We start from the raw sequence: 11709 nt of genomic DNA, 5'->3' as shown, positions 1-11709 counted from the left end.
AGCCTTCTTGGTAATGTGTGGAAGCTGGGAATGTATTCCTGTTTTCCAAACTATTTTCTAGAGCTGACCCATTCTTTCAATACTGTAGTTCTATTAAACCAGCCCAAAGGTGTATAGTTCGGTTTGTGGTTCAAAATAGGCAACTCTCTGGCTTTTGGAGATGGGAGAAGGAGATTTTGTAATCGTGTTTGGAAATAGACTTGGATTCAGAGTCGAATGAGCACACGCATTCCATCCTTGAACTCCTTCTTGCGCTGCCCTTGGACCTTCACCCGACAGCAGCACAGCACTGCTCTGCCGTGGCACAGACTCCCACTGACTTGATGTGGGCAGGTGTGTGTAAATGTTTATTGTAAGCGCCAGTTTAAAGATTTTACTTAATTTCATTAAATTCTAATCAGCATAGCAAGTCTCCGCGGTTTTATAATTTCTTTGTTTTTGTATCCCTGGGCTTTGCTTTGATTTGGGAAATAAATGCACTGTGTTGTACTGAGAGGCCTTTCTCAACCGAGAATAGAAATGCACCTTTACTGGCTTCCTGTGAGAACAAAAGGAGATATGATGTCATAAAAATATAGACTGAACAGGAGAAATGGGCTTCACTTTGACTCTTCTATTTGCATCAATGTAAATGTTTAGACTGTACCCTTGAAATGAAAGCCAGTACGTTACAGTCTACAGAGGAGGGGGCCTCAGGCGCAGAGAGCGGAGAGTCACGCTCCATTTGGGCCAGTGTGGCTCTTAGAACCCTCCATAGTTAACCTGTGGATGTGAAGGAAGAAGTTGGAGACTCCACAGGTGAGCCCTGTGGGCTTTCCCAGAGTCCTCTGCTGCATCCTGAGGAAGAAGGTTGGGCCTCTCTATTCTTTCTCATTTATGGAAGTCTTGTTTATTTTCTGGTTCTTGTTTCCCCTGGAAACTTTTTGAAGCTTAAGAGTCAGCATGAGAATATAACTTAAGCAGAAAGAGAGGGCAGAATACTCCTGACCCCTGATGACAATGGTCATGCATTTTATTGGATTTCATGCTTTGTATTATTGGTGGGTTTGCATATAAAGGTACTGCTTTCCAGGCCCCAAGGGCTCTCTAATGGGAAGCCGGCTTCCCAAGTGGGTGGGTCCTTCTGCATGCAGTTCTCTTGCCTTTAGTAAGCTCGTCAGTATTGGTGCCACAGGCTGCTACTCAGAGGAATTGCTGTGTAATTTATCTTGATACCAAGATCCCTGGATGTGTTATAAAGGTTAGTCCATATATCTCTAAGATAAGAAAACAAAGAGACTTACAAGTACTACTTCATATCAGCAATGATAGCTCTAAAAGCCAAGTCCATCGACTAAATACCAACTCAAGTAATCTGTGATTCTGCATGTATGTCGTGTGGCTAAAGATCTCCATTTTCTTGTAGTGTTGTGGGTTGCGATCAGACCTTTAATGTTGCTTTGGGGGAATGTTGTGTTTGCTTTTCTGTGTATACAAGAGGAGTTTAAGGAAGTGCAAATGACCACAATAATCAACTGTTGGCCTGTGGGAAGTATTCCTTTAAAGAGTGCCTAGGTTCCCTTGATTAAAGAAAGGGGTCAGAGACAACGGGACTGCACCTCACAGAGCCCCAGCAGCCAGCCAGCCCCACAGGGCTGCGAAGACTAGACCTTGGTTCCATGGGCTGTGTGTGGAGTGGAAAAACTCATAAACCTCTTGAAATTAATTATAAATATTATGTGTGTGTGTGTGTGTGTGTGTGTGTGTGTGTGTGTGTGAGCGCGAGCGCGCGCGCGCGTATTTTTCCTGAGCAAGGATGTAAAGTCTTTATTAGATTCTCAGAGAGGTTCATGCCTCCCCCCAAATTGTCATTTTTGTAGACATAGGGTTGTGTGTTAAGGGGAGCTTAGGGCTGATGAGTTCTAGTCTCATTCCTCCCTTTAAATCAGGCGTGGGGAACCTTTTTTCTGCCAGGGGCCATTTGGATATTTATAACATCATTCTCGGGCCATACAAAATTATCAACTTAAAAATTAGCCCGTTATATTTGGTCAAACATTTAATTAACTCACTCCTAATGCCTTGGCAGGGCCAGAACAAATGATTTTGTGGGCCTTATAGGTCGGACATTCCCCACCTCTGCTTTAAAGAATCCTTTCTCTGTTAATCTTGAAAGCTGTTTTTTAACCTATGAAAAAGTGATGGTCATTTTCCCTGATCCTCTGACCTGAGGAGCAAAAGAGATGAAGTAGGTGAAAATCTAGTGAGAAGTTAAGAGGGAATTCATTCTGTCACTTAGAAGGTAATAGACCTGCAGGTCTTAGTTATCTTGGATCGATGTTGTGAATTACTCACAGCAGATTTTTAATTTCAGGGCTATCATATCCTCTTCTGGAATGTCTCATTACATAAACAGTTATTTAATTTATTTAATATTAGCCTCAAGGAAATATAGCTAGAAAATAATCTGTGCCCTTTATTTCTCTTATCCCTTTCCTTTCATCCCCCAACCCTCAGAAGTCAGGTTCAGGATTCCGGCTCTAAGATGATAGGACCCAGGGATTAGCCACCATGCTGGGGGCCTCTGTTCCACAACTCACTTGCCTGGATCTTGGAAAAATGACTCCAACCCTTTGAGTACAACCTTAAAGATCTGGCCCCATTCCTAAGGCCATGGCAAACCCGCCACTCCTGAAATCCTTTCATGGCATATGCCTTATTTAATAAAAGCACAGCATTTCAAATCCTAACACCCTGTCAGAGAAACGGCTCCTCTCTGCAGCATGAATTTTCCTAGTTGGGTGTCATGTGACTATCTGTAGACCCTCTGACCTCTTTCAAAGCCAGAGAAGTGGGGAGACGCCCACTGAACAAATTCCCTCTCTTATATAGACCCCAGTTCCCCTTCTGTCTGTAATTACTGTGTAATATTTTCTTATACTTGCAGGAAAATTACATAGTTCTAAAAAAAAGACAACTTCTTTTCAAACTAGGAAAACCTCAGATGTTAACAATAGAGCAAATGATCCCATTCTCTCTGCTGCCCCTGTAAAAACTCAGGGGTTGCTCTCTACAGCTGTCACCTGGTCTTCCTAAGGGAAGAAAGCCAGCAGCAGACTTAATTTCTTCCAGCAAAGGGGAGAAGCACTTTTGATCATCACGGGACCTCTGCTCTGTTCTGTGCTGCTTCCCATTTTCTCTGTGTCATTATCAAGGCCGTATAGGGTGCTTTGATCCCGGGCACTTTTTTGATCCCAGCTATGTTTTGACTCTGTGCTTATGAATGCAAATATTTTAATAATTTTCCCTATTTTTAACCAAAATCATTTTCATCAAAGCCAATTGTTGTTCATGGAAATGAGAATTCATGGTTCATTATTCACTGCATGTTCCTATTACTGATACCTTTTGCAGTGGTATGGGCAGGTATGGTAGGGTTATTTCTCTCTTTTTCTTTATGGCGTTTATTTCTAACGAGCCCAAATTTCCCAGCTCAAATTCTGCAGATCTAAATTTTTGTCAAGGCAATGTGAGCTTTCTGTTGGTTTTTACTTAATATATTTTATTCTATGTAGCTAATTGTTTTATTGTTTTTAATAAGTTTTTTTAGTTATGAACTGGGTAAAGACCTAATATTTCTTGGTATAAACAACATTAGTAGGAAAAAGATGAATGAACAGGGCTGAACACCCTTCTTCACTAGGGAACACGTACTAATTTATAAATATTTATTGAACACCTGTTTGTCAGCCCTTGTGGTAAATCCGTTACATCCATTCATTGGGTGTAATATGTGTGCTAATGTCGTCTTCAGTCCAGGAAGATGAGACTTGGAGAAGTTAAATAATTTTGTCAAGATCATACAACTAGAAATGGCAAGATGGATTGGAAACCAAGTCTAGCTAATTCTAAAGGCCTTCCCCCTACCCCCGATATGTATTTCCTTTATTTGTATAAGGCTTTCTTCCACGCACTATAGGGAATATAAAAAATGAATGACTGCTAACTTCACACCAGAAGCTTATAATTTGACATCACTTTGTTAGCTGGCAAGGTGACTGCTACTGTGCCATTTAAGTCAAGAAATGGTGATTGTGCTCATTCTTAGGTTGGATTGGTCGTGACCATCACCATCTCCTTTTAGGCATGTAGGTTCTTACTAGAACCTTGGTGATTGCAAACATAGTTTGACTTGTGTGGCATCATTTGATCATCATAATTACCTGGTCAGCAGATAGGGTAGGTGGCCTGAGCCCAAGTATATAAATGAAAAAACTAAGGCCAGAGAGGTGAGGTGAGCTGCCCAAGGTCAGCCAGGTCACTGCAGAACCAAGACCTGATCTTCTGCACTAGGTGTCTTGATTCTGGGCTTTAGTGACACTTTAGATACACATTGCTAACTGCTTGGTTTGCTCTAGACAAGTCTCTTTATATTAAAACATAACAACAACAAGGAAAACAAAAAGCAAACAACCAAAAAGCCCTGCCTGGTCTCAGAATGAGCTTTCATAGCTCTTAGGAAAACTGATGATAAGTACAAGCAAGTTAAGTGCGAAAGAAAAATAGGGAGGGAGAAGAAGTTGAGACTGTTTAGATAGTTCAGAGGAAAACGTAGCTAGGACTTTAGGTAATATTTTGTTCGATTGCGTTCGTCTCTGTTTGGGGTACGGTATGCGGGGGAGCTGCCTCCCTTCAGGCAATAGCGGCCATCAGTGGGAACTGACTTCCATGTCCCTGCCCCCGAGAGTCTCAGCCAGCCCTGCCATGAGCCAACCTCCTATCGTGTGTATGGTGACCTTCTTGAGGGCAGAGGGGTCCATCTGCCTTTTGTTTAAGAAACAGCATTTGTTTGTGTTTGTCTTTTGGGGAGTGTATTTATAGGCTCAAACAAGACTAAAAGCCCTGTTTAGTCAAGGCAGAAGTTTTATCTTTGCACAAAGAATGCACTGAGTGGCTGCCTGCGTGGATTCTGAGGGGGAAAAGCAGTTTATGACTTGTATCTGTTTTTGTCATTATGGATGGCTGCTCCATTTTATAGTTGAGCTGATTATCCCCATAATAGCTTTTCCATGTACCTATAAGCAAGTAATAGGTGAATGCCTTCTTACAAGCATTGGGGTTTTTAGTGTATTTAAGTTGGCACAAAACTTTGTGTTAAATGAAATTCACTTCAGACAGTAATCTATCCCTCAGAGAATGTAGTTTTCTCTTTTCAAAAAGACTTTGATCTTAAATAAGTCACCCAAGGGGTTTCTTTTTCCAGTCAAGAGGAGGTGCCTTCGCGTTGTCGTATCTGGAGAAATGACTCAAATTCTTGGCAACAGAATTTCTGTTTTATTTTCCTCTGATAACCTTGAGTACTAAAATGGTTCCTTTAGTCTGAGCTCCTTTAGGTTAGAGGCGAGTTTTAGACGCCGAATGACCCATCAGTGACCCATCCTAACTTGGTCATATCTCAACTCTCTGTGGGAAGTGGGCGTGTGCTGGGCGGGGAAGGGAGGGTGGGAGTTGAGTGGTGGCATGAGAATCACATTCGTGACCAGAGTTCCCAGGCTGCCCCACCCTCCCTGTGCAGCCGCCTTGCTTCTGAGGATTCAGTGGACGGGCTTAGCTTTTCCCTTCTTTCCACCCTAATCAGGCAGCTCAGCCAGAAGTCAAAGAGCAGGGCCGACACCACCGAAGCTCTATTTTTGAAACAGAAAGATGGGGAAAATTTTAAACTTTTCTTCACTTCCTAATAGTAGCTCAGTTAAAAGTCAGGGCCTTAAGTCATCTTCTGAGACCGAACATCTCGTTTCAGAGGAATTCACTCCATGGTCCAAAACTGCAGTCTACTTGGTGGGAAAGTATGTCCAGTTGCTAAATTGAAAAGACAGGAAATATTTGTGTCCCCCAAAGAGTAGCGGTTCTCTACCCTGGTGAAAGCATGGTAAGAAGAACGGTCAGTTCAGGCTCTCTTCGGTTGGCCGGTTACCCCAGGGGTGTGGCACTGTAATATTACTCATAGCAGCCCTTGGCCTTTCCTGAAAAACTGACAACCTAAGGCGAGGTGAGCTATAGTCCGATTTTATAAACACCTGAAGGGCAAGTCAGACTCTCTTGGCCGTGAGACGTCAAAACACTGCTTGGAAGGTCCTTTCTGTTTGCCCTTTTTTTCCCCCCCCTATAATTATCTCTCTGAGTCTCTTTCCATTTTGAGGAAAAGCCAAATCAAAGTGTTTTCTGAGGAGAAAGAAGGGATTCCTTGGCCGAAACCGTGCTTGTGGTCAGGAAGGGCTGTGGGTGACAGACCTCGCCTCCTTCATGGAGCAGCTGCTCGGTGTCAGGGTGGACGAGGTGCTTCCCATCTGCCTCATTGCCACAGGGACCGTGAGAAAGGTGCCAGCTCCGTTTTATAGGTGAGGAAAGTGGGGCTTGGGATGCCCAGTTACCTTGACCTGATGTTTAATCATGAGTGAGTGTGGGAGCCAGAAATTTTAGAACAAAGTGAGTTTGGGAGTCTGCCTGTATGTTTTCCCCAGCCCCTCAGATGTAGTTCTCCACCAAACCCCCAGCTTCAGAGGCAAAATCACAAGCAGTTGGAAACAGCACCATTTCCAAGTACAGCTCAAACAGCTTCCCATTCGTTCCCAAATCTAACTCCTCCGTGCTGGACCTGGATTTTCTAGGCTCTTTGGATCATCATCATCATCTGGGAATCCCTACCTCCAAAAGGCAAATGGGAAAGACAGCATCTCTTTTTTTCTTTTCCATAAATACCAGTGGGAAAGCCCTCCCGTGCCAGTCCTTAGAACCAGGTAATGTCCTAGTTGGGCTCATGAGGAGGTTGGGGATAAGCTCAAACACTAGGAGCCAAATTGGGGACGTCAAGGAAAGGGTGCAGAGAAAGTGGCAGAACGCTGCCCCTCCGGTCACTTCCTGTGTCCCCAGCCATGCGGCTCTCTCGCACCTTTGCCTTTTGCTCATACTTTTCCCTGCGTTTGGAATACTCTCCTCCCCATCTCTGGCCAGATGGCTCCAAACCTGTAAGGTGTCTAACCCAGACGCCCTGTGCAGTTCTCTCCACTCTGAATTCCCAGGGCTCTTGATTCTCGCATTGAGGCAGTGACCGCATTTTTCCTTGGAAAGTAACCTTTGTGCACATCTCAAACAGCCCTTCAGCGAACTTCTCACAGTGTCACTTAGGTGCGAAGTGCTGTGGCAGATGCTTAGGAAAGTAAGACTGAAAGAAACGGTTTTTTGAGGGAGGTGGGACAGGTCAGGCGGACAAGAAGTACTTGTAAGTAGTCGTGGTACAGAGAGAACAAGTTTTGGGGCTGGAATCTGTGTAGAGGTTTCCAGTCCACGAGATAAGGAGCTGTGGGGCCCACGGAAGGAACACTCCATTCTGTTCCTCACGGAGGCGATGGCCTTGAGCTGAGAGGCACCACACAGGCGTCTGTTTATTCATCTGCATCCCGCAGGAGACTCAGTGCTCCTAGAAGGCAAAGATCTTATCTGTCACCATTTTTATTGCCAGTTTCCCCCGTGACTAACCGTAAATAGTTGTTGTAGGAAAAATTGAAGTGATCCAGGTTGTGCCCGTGTGGACTCTCCTTTATCCAGTCTATCATTTTCACATGTTGTACATTCAACAAATAGCTGTTAAATAAGTGAAATACCTGCTGGATTTATCTTTATTGTCTGACTATTTTATGGCTTTTATGTGAAATAAACAAGATGCTTTTTAAAAGTTCATGACTTTCCTCCCACACGTAATCTGAATTACATCCAAAATCACGCTGTATGTGTAGCAATGCAGATAGAAAAGGCGGGTGACTTTTAGGTCCCATTTCCACTCTGCCCCTCCCATCCCTCGGGTCTGAGATACTGACCTGGATCGAATGAGGACAGGTGTGCATTACTGGGTCGGGCGGGCTCTGCTTACGATATAGGAAGGCTTGGGAAACTGACCCTCCTCCAGTCTGTTCATTCATCTTTTTTAAAAAATCCTCACCCAAGGATATTTCTCCATTGATTTTTAGAGAGAGGGAAAAACAGAGAGAAATATTGATGTGTGAGAAACACATCTATTGGTTGCCTCAGCCTGGGAGAAGCCTGCAACCAAGGTACATGCCCTTGACCAGAATTGAACCCGGGACCCTTTGGTCCGCAGGCTGACGCTCTATCCACTGAGCCAAACCAGCTAGGGCACATCTTTTAATCTAATGAATTAAAATAATATTTATGGGGAATACCTGTTCGCTTTATTAGAGGAAGATATTTAAGTAAACATTTCCTGCAAGCTATTGAATTTATATAAGAACACATTGTTTTGGAAGCAGTAACTTTCCGTGTTTTCGCTGAAATGAAAAGTTAGCAGAATGTACTTCCAGAAACAGCCCATCGCTTCAGCTTTCTGGCCTTTGTGATGTTTCGCAGCAGGAGGCTGTGGCCAGCGAGGTTATTTTTTTACTAGTAACTTGGACATTGGCAAGGAGGATGCCAGTCGGTTCCAAAAGAAGAGCCACTGACAGCCCCTGGGAGCTTTATAGAAATGCAGCCTTGTAGCATGCTCCTGTCGTTGCTTAATTTTTCCCCAACTTAGGCGTTAAAGAACGCAGGTGTTGTTAGTTTCATGTGACAGAAGGAGAAACTGAGTCACAGCAAAGGTAACTGACTTCTTTAGAAGAGGCGAGGCCCCGGGCTCCTCTCTACCCCAGCTGTCCCATCGACCTCACTGCTGCTCCAGAAAGCACCCATTTTCCCTCAGGAATTAAATAAAAAAATTATTTTACCTTGCAGCGTCTCATGGGGCCAGCAGGGCTGGTGTGATAATCACTTCCTGTTTCGTGGTGGGACATTCAGTCACACGGGTTGAATAGTTTTGCCAAAATCATGGAGTCAGGGCTGGCGCCTAGGCCTCCCAGCTAAGCCCGCTGCTGTCCCTGCCAGATAGCGTCCCGTCAGAGGAGCGTCCTGCCGGGGCAGCCAGCTGTGGAAAGGCCTTCCTTCCGGAGAGGGCCTCACTGTCCCGGCCGCGTGCTAGGGGTGTGAGTGGTCGGCCGGACGACCTCAGGGGGCCTGCAGACCTCCAGGCTCACGGTCCCGGAGACACGGGGCAGCGGATGGATGCTGTCAGCCTGTCTCGGGGCCTGCCGCCGCCTGCGTGGGCTCTGCGTCCAGTCACATCAGCAGGACGAGTTCGCAGGATTGCCACAGTTCCATGCCAGTTGGCAAGACAAATTAAGGTCTCTTTATGAGGGAGCTATGTGGAGGAGAAATATCTCAGATTAAACACACGGAAGAATTTGCCACTATTTTTCTTTAAAAGATAGAACACAATAGTGACCAGTGTCTAACTGAAATTTTATTTAAAAAAAAAAAGTTCTGTGAGAAACCTTGTTTTAGTAACATTTAATATGGTATCTTAACTCTCTAATCTGTCTTTCCATTGAACCCATCTCGAGTTCTTCCCAAGAGAGGTCCCAACCCTAACACCCTTCCCACTCGTTCCAGCCGAGCGTGGCAGCCACTCGCCCCAGGTCTGGGCCCTCAGCACCACCTGGTACTTGAGTGGAAACTCGGGACACAGATCTGGGAAGGAACTTGGAGATCAGCTTTTCGCCCTCTCAGGTTGCAGATGGAGAAACTGAGGCCCAGGAAGGTTCTCGCAGCTCACTCGCCTCGGGGCCAGCACAAGGACTCAGGCCTCTGGCTACAGGCCTGCTGTTGTCTTTGAAGTAGAGCCAGCAGCTGTGGGCACTGCTGCTTGTCCTTCTAGGGGGGAGGGAGAAGGAAGCTGTGGCCACAGCCCTGACGCAGTTAGTGTGCCTCTTCTCAGCATCCTTCATGCGGGTTTTAGCTGTTTATCCGGGTCTTTACACAAGACTAGCTCCTGAGGACAGGTACTAAGTCATGTCCGCCTTGGTGGTTGCACCCCAAGCCCTGTGTGCAGCGTACTTTGTGTGAAGGTTGGCTCCCCTGGATGGGGGCGGGGGGGGGGCGGAGTGTGCCTCCTTTGAAGCATGTCATCGTCCTTCAGCAAAATCTCCTGCACGGAATAAACCCAGGCAAGGGCACCCCATCTGGAAACAAGACAGGCTCTCCCCCAAATGTGTGGGGAGGCCCTCCAAAATTAGATTTGGAGGGCAGTTGGTGAGATGGGATAGAGGTAAAATTCTGATAGACACAGTCCTTGGTTGATGCCAAAATGAATGAAACTTTGTTGGTTAAATTGAATTTTTAAAATTCCTTCTAATGTTTATATGACTATCTGCATGTTATCGATTATGATTATTGTCACTGGGCTCCTATAGTCTGTGAGTTAAGAAAGAAAGAAAAGGAAAAAGTGGACCTTTTACTAATTTTAATCCCGGGAAGAAGAGGCCATGGGCCACCCCGCAGTGAATCCTGCAAATTTGGGTATGTTCTGTTGCCGTCTGTCCAGCAAGCTGGAAAGAACTTGATTATAAGAACACTTTGATCTGAACTTGTGCCTTTTCTGAATCCTTCAAAAGGAATTAACTGTGCTGCCCTGGCTGCCATGAGCAAAATGATTTCCACGCCGGCCCTGCTGGTGATGGGAGTTCGAGCAGCCGCTTTCTTCACAGCCTGGTCACCCTTTCCTCGTGCGTGTCCCAGTGGTGTGCAGGCAAAGGGGCGAGCGAGCCAGGGCCTCTGGACGTCCCGGCTTCCAGCATGGCGCTGGGGACGGCCTGGCTTTGGGCTGTCGCGGTCCTCACTAGAATAGGTGCCTTTTTACTTGAATCTGGAACACTTTAACAAAGCAGCAGACCAAATGGTGCCTGGCCTGACCCTCCTCCAGGCCAGAATCCTCACCTGGCTTCCAACAGCCAGTCACACAGCCGAGCCCCTCCACTTGCCAGAAAGATTGCAAAGAGTTAACACTTTTGCTTTTTCGGAAAGTTATCTGTGAAGAGTATTAGTTGTTTAATAAAGCGTGCCTGCCCTCCCGGTGAACCCGCCAGTGACTCTGCAGCTGGGGTCATTTCAAGTTCACGCGGTGGACTTTTGACTGCCTTCTGAGTCTGTGAAAACAGTCTGCAGCTCCTGCGGGGATCATTCATTCAGGCCTGTAACACAACACTACTGCCAATGGGCACCTGCTGGGGCGGCCTCCCAGGAGGGCTGGGAGGGAAGATACCAAACTCATCAGGCATCTGTAGAGATAAGAGCAGAGGATCCGCTGGGAGCTGGCTAATAGGGCCTGCACTCAGTCCCCACTGCCTGGCCAACAGGCTGTGTCAGAATGGATTAGGGAGCCCGGTCAGGAGAGGATGTGAGCTAATTAAAGGCCTTTCACAAAGAGGAATAGAGGGAGAAAGAGGTGGAGGAGGGGGAGGGGGCGGAGGAGGAGCGGGGTGCGGGGAAGGTTTGGAGCACATGCCCCAAATTTCCAGCACATTCTTTATTCCTCTCTTTTATCCCTCAAAACAGAAGAAAACAAATGGAAGAGTCTGAACATTTGGTTATGTCTAGCCTTAAATTGTCATTCATTCTGCCTGGTGCTTCTTTTAGCTGCTAGTTTTGTGGAATTACATTTATCATCAAAGACATATTTTGCCACATTTTCCCTGGAGACATTCTGTTCTTGAAACACTGTAAGTCAGCTGCTTGACTTTTGTCCTTTTTCCCCACTTTGACACATCTGGGCAGTAAGTGCCTACTAGTGGTGTGCTCCAGGTTTTCCCCTTTGGCTTGGAAAACCCACTTGCCAGGTGTGTGCGT

At 45.9% G+C, this 11709-nt stretch overlaps 1 protein-coding gene across 1 annotated transcript in view; it reads left to right on the top strand.

Annotated features, from left to right (window-relative positions):
- The window catches only part of VPS13D (vacuolar protein sorting 13 homolog D (S. cerevisiae)), a 236959-nt gene that overhangs the window by 144078 nt on the left and 81172 nt on the right, over nt 1-11709 (top strand).

Source organism: Myotis davidii, unplaced genomic scaffold (assembly GCF_000327345.1).
Source record: "Myotis davidii unplaced genomic scaffold, ASM32734v1 scaffold299, whole genome shotgun sequence".
Classification (NCBI taxonomy): domain Eukaryota; kingdom Metazoa; phylum Chordata; class Mammalia; order Chiroptera; family Vespertilionidae; genus Myotis; species Myotis davidii.
Note: the sequence above shows the minus strand (reverse complement) of the source record. Positions and strands in the feature narration are given on the sequence as shown.